This window comes from Mya arenaria, chromosome 4, assembly GCF_026914265.1.
Source record: "Mya arenaria isolate MELC-2E11 chromosome 4, ASM2691426v1".
In the NCBI taxonomy this organism is placed as follows: Eukaryota; Metazoa; Mollusca; class Bivalvia; order Myida; family Myidae; genus Mya; species Mya arenaria.
Window position 1 is genome coordinate 32689167 of NC_069125.1, and position 12486 is coordinate 32701652.

The following is a 12486-nucleotide window of genomic DNA, read 5'->3' on the forward strand; positions in this document are numbered from 1 at the left end:
TTCAGATGTCTAGTTAACATAGTTTCCAATGCATAAGTAAGTTTCTTGTTTATAACCGAAAATGTAAGTGGTGACCTACAAAACCAGTTCAAATATGCATCTTGGTCTCACTGTTGATGGTAGACGGAAGTTGTTTCTATTTGCTTATAAATATTATTTTTAAGTCTTCTTGTCTATCTTCGAATTGCCAAATATTTCATAGTTTTTTATCATTATCTATCAATTTTGTTGAAATAATGCCCCTTACATATCATAGTTATAATATAGTTTGACGTACTGTGGATATGTAACGCCATCGTTTTATGTGACTAAAAATAGAAAAGGGGCGAAAATCGCGTATTAAATGTAAAACAACTCATAATTGGAAAAATACTATATACAATATAGCTTGTTGCTGTTTAAGTGATAATTGAAAGACTAACGTTTTACTTGCGTAAAGATCCAAAATTTATTTATTAAAAATTATAAGCGATATTTTTGCATCTTTTTTTGTGGCCACGTAGCTATTAATTGAAAACCCCATTTATAAAGGCAACGATTTTAAACTGTACACAACTCAATCCTTTTTTCATTTTGATAATAAAATTCCTTTTTGATCATAAAAATTAAAATGAATTAAACATTATAATGCATTAAAATCAAAAATAAAATAAAAAAGCAACTATATTATGCCCCTTTTTATTATGACGTGCTAATAATGTTCCCAAACACCCATACATATTAGTACGTCGCGACAATGATTTATAGGTGCAACAATTTATAAAATAAAATGGCGCATGTTTTTATCGATGCACCCATTAATGTATGGTACGGTGCGCCCGTAGTTTAGCCAACTGACTATGCACCCATAGATGTACGCTGCGTCCGTAACTTCAAGACCATGCTCCACAGCAACTTCTATGGCAGTCCAGTCTCATAAGATTATCTAAATCTTTGACTCCCCTCAGTGATTTAAGGTACTTACTCGGTTTAACATCTTATAAATATTTCCGTTCACACATATTATTTCTCCATAAAATCTAAATGAATATTATTTAATTGTAATAAACATATCAACAATTATTATCTCCATATTTTTAAAAAGCTTTCACAATATCACATATCCATTAGTGTTCAAGACTTTCCAGTCACTATTTGGTATGCTTCTATGCCAGCGTAAACGATGAAATATTTGTGTCTAATAAGAATAAGATACCGAATAAGACTTAAGGTTCTCACAAAATGATTTTAGTGATTGCATTGCGTTGTGTATCATGCATTGTACAACGTGCGTGAGCCAATGTTTAAAAACAACAATCTAAATTATGTTCCACGCACGTTGTATAGTGCATGCTACGGTTATATCAAAGTGACCAAACTGCCAGAACAAGGCGTGTGAATTTCTAATGACATTCGCTATTTCGAAGGAATGTACAAGAATAACTTTTGGCACGTGTTACACGCGGTTGAAAAAAAAAATAATAGCTTTACTTACACATCTTAGTTTAACCAATTGATATGAAACTTTCGATTGATTTTGTTTGCAATTAGTAATGCCACCCTCGCAAAGTTGGCCAAAATATTTGTTTATATTTACGAATAGAGATTGGATTATTTCCCTTGGACTCTTCTTACTATTCTAATACAGGATAGCGAAAAGCTTCTGCGTAAATACCGCTTTGCTCTGAAGTATGTTAGCATCACCAATCAAAAATGAAATTGATCAATTGAATATTGAAAACTGTCGTTGCCAAGGGCTGATCAAGGATATCGTATTAGAGGAGACGTGACTTGTAGCACAACTTCGGACGGGCGCCCCCTCCCCATGAACCGAAAATAATATGGTTTAAATGTGTTTCCTCGGGTTTGGGGACCACTGCAAGACATTGCTGGCTATTCTATGTCCGGAACGTTGCATTCCGGTGTATTTTTTTCTGACAATTGTGACATGAAAAGGGTTTACTCGACCGAACATTTCAAAAGCGGGAGGGGGTTGGGGGTAGTCTTGGCCTATAAATCCCCATGTGGATGTAATTTTTAAAATCTATGATACTTATGAAATGTATTTATAACGTTCAATAACACCGTTTTGGGAAACTGCTATGATTTACTAAGAAAATAATCAAAGGTAGGCATTTCGTTTTCTGCATTTTAGTGTAGTTGACATGTATATACCAAAGAGCTTCTTGTTCAAAACCAAAACTCTCAGAGGTAAGGTATTTAGTAATAGCATTGTCAAGTAGTTCTCTATTTATCGGGTCTGATCATCATCGGATGGGATGACAGACAAAGTCGAGGCTCTTAGTCTATCTGTGAGGAGATTTATTACAAACGAAACAGCGTGACACACACAGATATCCAGGTTCTCTACCAAATTGTTCAAATATCCACCTGCGACATCATCTAGAGACGTTAAAAGTTTGTACAAGTAGCTCCCTTGCTCGGCATTTAAAGGGTAGTGCTTGGAACAGTGGTGTACTCAGTACTGGTTTAAACTAGGAAAGTTGTACCCCGTGTATCCAGTGTGTGTATACCACGTGATAAGTTGCCTCATAAGTCGGAAGGCAATATTTTGCTTCAAATAAAGACTTTAAACAAAGATAACTTTACTATTTCTTCACCATTTTAGATGAAACATAGCGCAGTCTACGCCTCTAACGGAGCCCCGAATTCGGTCTTTTACCAGAGTTTGATTGGGAGTTTTGTTTCTTCAAACACTTCGACAAACCTTTTCCAAATACAGCCGTCTGACGGAGCACTGTCAAAACATTATTATGAAAACAGGTTTGTTGAAGTGTTTGTGGAAACAATTCACCAAATCAAACTTCGGTAATGAAACAATGGCGGGGCTCTTTAAGCGGCAGAGACTTTGTTTTATTTAAAATGGTGTAGTAATAGAAAAGTTATCTTTGATTTAAGTCTTTATTTTATGCAAATTGTTGCCTTCCGACGTAGCATGTATGACGTAATTTATCATGTGGTATACAAACACTGGTATCAGTGCTTTACACCGAGCATGAAAGAGAACCAAGGGGTCTCTTCGAAAAAGAGCTACATGTGTAGGGTATCGCATCACTGTCCCTTCCGCGTGCTGTCATTTCAGCAAAATCAAAGGACCCCGGAAATAAGTGCTTGCACTTTCACTGGTCTTCTTGACCGCAAGGTCTAAAGAAATACATACATACAGACATATATAATGTGCACGTAGACGTTAAGTGGTCAGTATAGTGAGCCTGTAACAGCTAAGCCTTGCCCAGTATGGTTGCTGCATCAAAACGTTTGACTGGCCAATAATAGTAAATGTACTTACACGATATATAACGTGATTAACATCTAAACATTTTCTTTCTCGGATAAAATGAAAATAAGTGTTTTATTTGTCCCAATCTTGTAATACAGTTTACTTGTTTACCCACAATGTCCCTACCCTACAGCCAATGATGGGGATTGTCCAAACAATATTCGAAATATCTCTACGCCCCCGGCACCATCGACAATGCAATATTTGCATGTGTTTACAATAGGAGCACGTTAACAGTTTCGTAATGTTTGGAGGTTAATATGAAATGCGTTCTGTGGCATGCGGTGTACAACGTGCGTGTACCCATTCCTCTTCAAAGTTATTTTTTACACACGTTGTAGAAGGCATGACACATATACGTAGATCACAGTTTATTACTACATCGTATAAACATGTTATATAATTATAATATGTAAAAACCGCACATTCTATAGCTATAGTCTATAGATATTTTTTATATTTATAAAACAGTAAAATTGAAATAAGGTTTCTTGTTAACTAAGGCATTGATAAAATCAATTGAAGTCAGTGATTTATGAAACGTAAATAATGATGGATAAGCATAGACATAACGTTTGATATAGGTTTGCATATGTACAAATACATATGCAGTGATATTCATCCTGTATGTCCATAGTATTACAACATAAACACTAACGTTCATTGCGATGTATATTGTTACGTGTGTATCGTGACCATCATCCTGTTGATATTCTCTTTCATATTTTAACTTGTAACAATCGTTTACAAAATATTAAATGTATACTTCTTTGGTCTAGGTAAAGCCATTCATTTCACATGCATCATTTAATCATGAACCAACGAAGGCATCGAACAGGTCATATTCCTTACATTCATATAAAAAGTTATTGATAGCCTTAGCGGCTTTACCATTCATATGCTCTTGGTTTAATGTAAAACTTCAACTAAAGATAAAAAAATATTATTGGCATTGCATAAATAGTTCAGAATATCAACTACTTTCATAATCTGGCCATTATTTTTCCAAGTCTTATCTATATAAGTAAATTATAGCGCGGACAAGAGCATGTGTACTCTGACCTTTAAATGTCTCGTGTGACCTTGACCTTTGAGGTATGGACCCGGGTCAAGGTCAGTGCATATCGTCTCAATGAGGACAACATTTGTTCAAAGTAATATGGTAATCCATCAATGCATAAGTAAGTTATAGCGCGGACACGAGCATGTGTACTCTGACCTTTAAATGTCTCGTGTGACCTTGACCTTTAATGTATGGACCCGGGACATGGTCCCTGCACATCGTCTCAATGAGGACAACATTTGTACCAAGTAATATGGTAATCCATCAATGCATAAGTAAGTTATAGCGCGGACTCGAGCATGTGTACTCTGACCTTTAAATGTATCGTGTGACCTTGACCTTTGAGGTATGAACCCGGGACAAGGTCACTGCACATCGTCTCAATGAGGAAAACAGTTGTACCAAGTAATTTGGCAATCCATCAATGCATAAATAAGTTATAGCCCGGACACGAAATGTTACGGACGGACAGACAGACGGACGGACAGACGGACGAAGTGCATTCCTATAATCCCCTCCCCACTCCGTGGCGGGGGATTAAAAGGGTTGTATTGAACTTGTTCGGGTGATTTATCTCGAATGGGCATATCATCAGCAAAATAAAAACAATCCATACAATTACAAATACGAAGTGCAAAAGCGATTCTTGAGAAAGATTTCTGTTGACAGCCGACAATCATAGACGCAAGGTATTAGATATAAACAAGTTCTAGTGGCTCTATACCAAAGCTGTTTTAATATACAGCTGGTTTCAAAGAGTGCTATGTGTCCTATATATCGAAGAATACATGTACTGAGTGGCTAATACATCGGTGAACCAATACATGTACTGAGTGTCCAATACAACGGTAACCAATACATGTACTGAGTGTCTAATACATCGGTGAACCAATACATGTACGGAGTGTCCAAACCATCGGTGCGCCAATACATGTACTGAGTGTCGAATACATCGGTGAACCAATACATGTACTGAGTGTCCAATACATCGGTGAACCAATACATGTACTGAGTGTCCAAACCATCGGTGCGCCAATACATGTACTGAGTGTCCAAACCATCGGTGCGCCAATACATGTACTGAGTGTCCAGTACATCGGTGATCCAATACATGTACTGAGTGTCCAAACCATCGGTGCGCCAATACATGTACTGAGTGTCCAAACCATCGGTGAACCAATACATGTACTGAGTGTCCAGTACAACGGTGATCCAATACATGTACTGAGTGTCCAAACCATCGGTGATCAAATACATGTACTGAGTGTCCAAACCATCGGTGCGCCAATACATGTACTGAGTGTCCAAACCATCGGTGCGCCAATACATGTACTGAGTGTCCAAACCATCGGTGAACCAATACATGTACTGAGTGTCCAGTACATCGGTGAGCCAATACATGTACTGAGCGTCCAGTACATCGGTGAGCCAATACATGTACTGAGTGTCCAAACCATCGGTGAACCAATACATGTACTGAGTGTCCAGTACATCGGTGATCCAATACATGTACTGAGTGTCCAAACCATCGGTGCGCCAATACATGTACTGAGTGTCCAAACCATCGGTGATCCAATACATGTACTGAGTGTCCAGTACATCGGTGATCCAATACATGTACTGAGTGTCCAATACATCGGTGCGCCAATACATGTACTGAGTGTCCAAACCATCGGTGCGCCAATACATGTACTGAGTGTCCAAACCATCGGTGCGCCAATACATGTACTGAGTGTCCAGTACATCGGTGATCCAATACATGTACTGAGTGTCCAATACATCGGTGAACCAATACATGTACTGAGTGTCCAATACATCGGTGATGCAATACATGTACTGAGTGTCCAAACCATCGGTGATCCAATACATGTACTGAGTGTCCAAACCATCGGTGCGCCAATACATGTACTGAGTGTCCAATACATCGGTGATCCAATACATGTACTGAGTGTCCAAACCATCGGTGATCCAATACATGTACTGAGTGTCCAAACCATCGGTGAACCAATACATGTACTGAGTGTCCAATACATCGGTGAACCAATACATGTACTGAGTGTCCAATACATCGGTGAACCAATACATGTACTGAGTGTCCAATACATCGGTGAACCAATACATGTACTGAGTGTCCAATACATCGGTGATCCAATACATGTACTGAGTGTCCAATACATCGGTGATCCAATACATGTACTGAGTGTCCAAACCATCGGTGCGCCAATACATGTACTGAGTGTCAAATACATCGGTGAACCAATACATGTACTGAGTGTCCAGTACATCGGTGAACCAATACATGTACTGAGTGTCCAAACCATCGGTGCGCCAATACATGTACTGAGTGTCCAATACATCGGTGAACCAATACATGTACTGAGTGTCCAATACATCGGTGAGCCAATACATGTACTGAGTGTCCAAACCATCGGTGCGCCAATACATGTACTGAGTGTCCAGTACATCGGTGATCCAATACATGTACTGAGTGTCCAATACATCGGTGCGCCAATACATGTACTGAGTGTCCAATACATCGGTGAACCAATACATGTACTGAGTGTCCAATACATCGGTGAACCAATACATGTACTGAGTGTCCAATACATCGGTGAACCAATACATGTACTGAGTGTCCAATACATCGGTGAACCAATACATGTACTGAGTGTCCAATACATCGGTGAACCAATACATGTACTGAGTGTCCAATACATCGGTGAACCAATACATGTACTGAGTGTCCAATACATCGGTGAACCAATACATGTACTGAGTGTCCAATACATCGGTAACCAATACATGTACTGAGTGTCTAATACATCGGTGAACCAATACATGTACTGAGTGTCCAATACATCGGTGAACCAATACATGTACTGAGTGTCCAATACATCGGTGAACCAATACATGTACTGAGTGTCTAATACATCGGTAAACCAATACATGTACTGAGTGTCTAATACATCGGTGAACCAATACATGTACTGAGTGTCTAATACATCGGTGAACCAATACATGTACTGAGTGTCCAATACAACGGTGAACCAATACATGTACTGAGTGTCCAATACATCGGTGAACCAATACATGTACTGAGTGTCCAATACAACGGTGAACCAATACATGTACTGAGTGTCCAATACATCGGTGAACCAATACATGTACTGAGTGTCCAAACCATCGGTGCGCCAATACATGCATCGAGTGTCCAAACCATCGGCGAACCAATACATGTATAGTGTTTGTCTGTGTATCCTATATATCGGTGAACCAATTCATGTACGGTCTGTCCTATAAATCGATGCACCTTTACATGTAACGTGTTTACAATATATCGGTGCACCAACACATGCAAAGTGTATCACAGTGTAAAATATATAGGTGCTCCATATGTCAATTTATCGTTGAACCAAAACATGGTACGGTGAATCCGATATGTCGGTGAACCAATACATGTACGATGTTTCAATATATAGGTGAACCGAAACATGGTACCGTGTATCCGATATGTCGGTGAACCAATACATGTACGATGTTTCAATATATAGGTAAACCAAAACATGGTACCGTGTATCCGATATGTCGGTGAACCAATACATGTACGATGTTTCAATATATAGGTGAACCAAAACATGGTACCGTGTATCCGATATGTCGGTGAACCAATACATGTACGATGTTTTTAATATATAGGTGAACCAAAACATGGTACCGTGTATCCGATATGTCGGTGAACCAATACATGTACGATGTTTTAAATATATTGGTGAACCAAAACATGTTTACAAAGTTTTCCTAATAAACGTGCGATGTGTCCTATAGATATCGGGGAACCAATTCATTAACCTTGCGCCTCTAATTTATCGCTGCGCCAATAATAAAGTAGTTAAGGTGCAACCATTATAAAACGGTTTGCAAATAAAATGCATGCACTGTGCACCCGTAATATATCGGCTCATCAATAAAATAAAGTGCATTGACAACTGACTTTTCGAAGTCTCTGTTGGGGCCGTATAAATTGACCATCGGGTCGGTATGGTATTTCGATCATGCTTTGTTTGCACACAAATAGTGCTTTGTTTGCAAAAGTAGTAATGGTTGGCTTAAAGAGGCTTTTTTGCCACGCGGTGTACAACGTGAAAAGATATGTTACGTTTGTATTATGCACGTTGTGTAAGGCATGATACCGATTATATCACCAACACAAAACTGCGAGAACTGGACGTATGAGTTTGTTAGGACATTCGCTATTTGATACGCAAATGATTAAAAGTCTTGATTGTTGACTCCAATGGGTGAAAGGGGTGTTTTGGTTGGGTGTGTGTGTGTGGGGGGGTGAATGATCATGTACATTATGAGCTGTTTTAAGTATACAATTTTAATCATAAAATGTATTTGCAGCGTAACTGACTTATAGTCAACTTTTATAGTGAATAATATTAGAAGTCTTAAAATTGTGTTGACTTCAGTGGCTGTAATGGTCATGAATGGGGGGAAGGTGGGGGGACATTAACAAGTCTGTTTTAAGTATAAAGTTATAATCAAAAAATGTTTTTGAACCATCACTGACTAATACAGTCATTTTTTGTGTGAAATTGTTTGTCATTCCAATCATTTCCCAAAATATTGAAATTAACAATATGTTGGAGTTAAAATAATGTCTTTTGCTTATTAATAAAGTGACTAATATTAAAAAAAAAGACTTTTGAAATACACAAAAAACTACCGTTTTGAGTTATCAATAAAAATATAAATATAATAAATTCGGAAACACGTTCGCAAATATCCAAAATATGAATTTACCATACCAAGTGGTCTGCGTGTCTGAATTAAATTTGTAGTGATCAGGCGAACCGATTTTTTCCCTGAATACTTTATCTACGACTCGGGTATTAGTATGAGTGTCTGCGCATACACGAGAGTCAGATTTCCGGAGAGGTTTCCTTGCGGAACCAATGAAACTGCCTCATTATTCATTCATGATTGCAAGATTTTCCATGCGAAATCGCAAACATTACACAACAAAGCAAAGTGCAGTAGTATATCGGGGGTTGTCCAACGATGCATTTTATGCAACCTCCGTGTATATCAAATCTAATAAGTTGTCACAGTCAGCTACGCTCGTTCCAATTTCCAACCGTGACCAGTCTAGTCCACTTTTGCCAATTCATTTGATATATAGCGAAATAAAAGTTGCAAAAACTTCTGTCGTAGCTGTAGTTATATGTGTGGAGTAGCTTATGTGTGCTTCGTCGACATATATTTTATTACGAGTAGTACCCGCGCCTTAAAAGCACATGTTAAGATATGTGAAACACATATGTCTCACTAATACCAACAATATACGAAACACGGTTCGTGCAATGTGACTTAAAATGGTGTGAACAACGGTAGGAATACAAAGAATATCACAAAAAAAAGACTAACGGGAGAGCATCTTAGATAACAAACAAAGAAGCAATTACGCAAAATCATATATATATCTGTGCTTTGAAATCTATGTAGATTTACAAGTCTGATTTTTTCTAGCACTATATAGCATGAAAGGGCATTCTAAGCTATCAATGTGATGATTTATTGTAAATGACTTAATGTTCTATTCCTGTTTAGCACAAAGGTGTAATGTTAACACAAATTCCAATTTTAAGTACACGTTAATCGAACTAATGTAAAAAAAGGTCAATGTGTAATGATGTCACATCTGTAATAACATCATGACAGAATGTCAAGAATGACGGGGCACCATACATTAACGACGTAAATGTTCGCCAACGCCAGTTAGAATATTGAACGTTGAATCAACGTAGCCTAAAACTGTTCGTTTCTTTACAAAAAGGTTATTTAAGGACTGTGTAAACAAACTCCGTCTGCCGGTAAACCGCCATGTTCATACTAAAAGTGTGTAAACATTTATGCCAGGTTTCAACGTCAGATCACATGACTTTCAGAAAACCACGAAGCAGCGCCTTTGTTCCATCCGACAATTGAATAGTTTTATTATGTTGCTTGAAATGCATTTTCACTGAAATAACTTTGCATTCTTCATACGTACGTCGTGCAAATGATTGACGTCGTATTACACATTTGGCTGATCGGTTTGATGTGTACAGATAAAAATATACTTCAAATAAAATATTATCTCTAAAACATTACCTCAAACCATGGTCAATTCGTGAGATTTGGCTTAACAGTTTTTATATAGGTAAATAACGTACATTGTGTGACCGTTGACGTCATACCCCTACCAGGAGGGAGATAGCTCTGTGACATGAGTAGATCTCTGAGAAACATATTTTTTGCTTTGTTTTCAGAGAATTATATATCAAGGGGGTTTTGAAAATCAATCGGATTTTGTGAAGTATTCTTTGTTTAGAATGTTTGTCTTAAATTGCTGTATATGCAACACAAAAGGGGCGTGATACGTCATGGAACGTCAAGTTATAAAGGAACCATGTATTCTGCTGAACAGCATAATTTAATTTCAACAAAAAGCTTGGAGATTACAATGAATGATTAGAAATATTAAACAAAAATTATGAGGTCATTTCCAAAAATGTTTAAGAACTAGTACTGTCTAACTAAAATGTTTATCCAACTTGTACACCTATTTTAGAACCATAGAAAACAAAGACTTGTTATTTATTTTCTGCTACTTGTGTATGTTTTAACTAAAATTAGCTTAGGTTCACTGTTTAGAACAAATTATTGGGTATCAAATATGTTGGAAAAAAACTTCAAAGTTCAAAAAGTGTCAATAATCTAACTATCCAAATGGAACCCATATTGAATATGATTTTGGCGCTTTAAATGATAAATTCACCTTAAGGTTATCTTAGGTAAGAGTAAGAGTTTACAATTTCAATTTCTGAAAAAAATGTAAACAATGTTCAGATATCAGTGAATGTCCAGTCAACGATTATTTTTGTAACGATAAAACTACAGTACTCACAAGAATATCCAGTAAAGGATTGGTTAGGACCACATCCATATTGTCTTTCAACAAATTCCAATAGAATGTATGCATGACACGATGAAATAACACTAAATTTAAAGATGTTTATATTTTGGTGATTTCACCAAAACGTGTATTATCTCCAAAGACGGAGTGCTTAAAGGGCGATAACTATGTTTTTGATAACCATACCAATTTTGTCAAACTAAATCACTGTTAGGCGATTTTTATAAGGAAACAAAACTTTTGTTTTGCATATTGTGCTGATTGCTCTCAAAATATTATGAGTATGTATACATTAAACATGTCTTGTGGATGCAATGATTGTGCTTTTTTGTGTATGTGTTACTGGTACGTGTCACTGGTCCGGAGATGCCTCGGAATCCTGGTAACACGAGTGTACAGTGCAATATAAAAGAGACTCCATAGAGGTCTCAAAGTTAGAGAAAAGGTATACCACTTGCAACTGATAAAAAAATGCTTGAAATATCGATTACCGATACAGTATCAATTTGTCGCATGACATTTTGGCGATAATGTAATAAATGATTCTGTTTGGCCGTTAAAGACTGCAAGCTATGTCAAAACCTTTTTTTCACCTCAAGGTCACCGCGACATTGACCTTTGACTTACTGATCTCAAAATCAATATTGTCATCTACTAGTTATGACCAACTGGCGTAAAATGTATGCAGTTCGTGGGCGCAAACGTGCTTTAATTCTTGACAAGAAACCATTTTCAGCTAAAGGTAACCAGCAACATATCGTTTTTCAGCTGCATGTCACTGCGACCTTGACCTTTAACGTACTGATCTCAAAATCGACAGGGGTCATCTGTAAGTCATGACGAAATCGCACATAAAGTATGAAGTTCCTGGACCCAAAGGATCTTCATTTTTTGAGCGGAAACCATTTTTTCACCTCATGGTCACCACGACCTTGACCTTTGACCTACATATATCAAAATCAATAGAGGTCAGGTACTAGTTATGACCAACTGGCATAAGAAGTGCTTTAGTAATTGAGCAGAAACCATTTTTTAGCTTCATGGTACCGTCAACATATCATTTTCACCTGAAGGTCACCGCGACGTTGACCTTTGACTAACTGATTTCAAAATATGTATCGGTCATCTACTGGTCATGACCAACCTGCATACCAATTATGAAGTTACTTGGTCCAAACATTC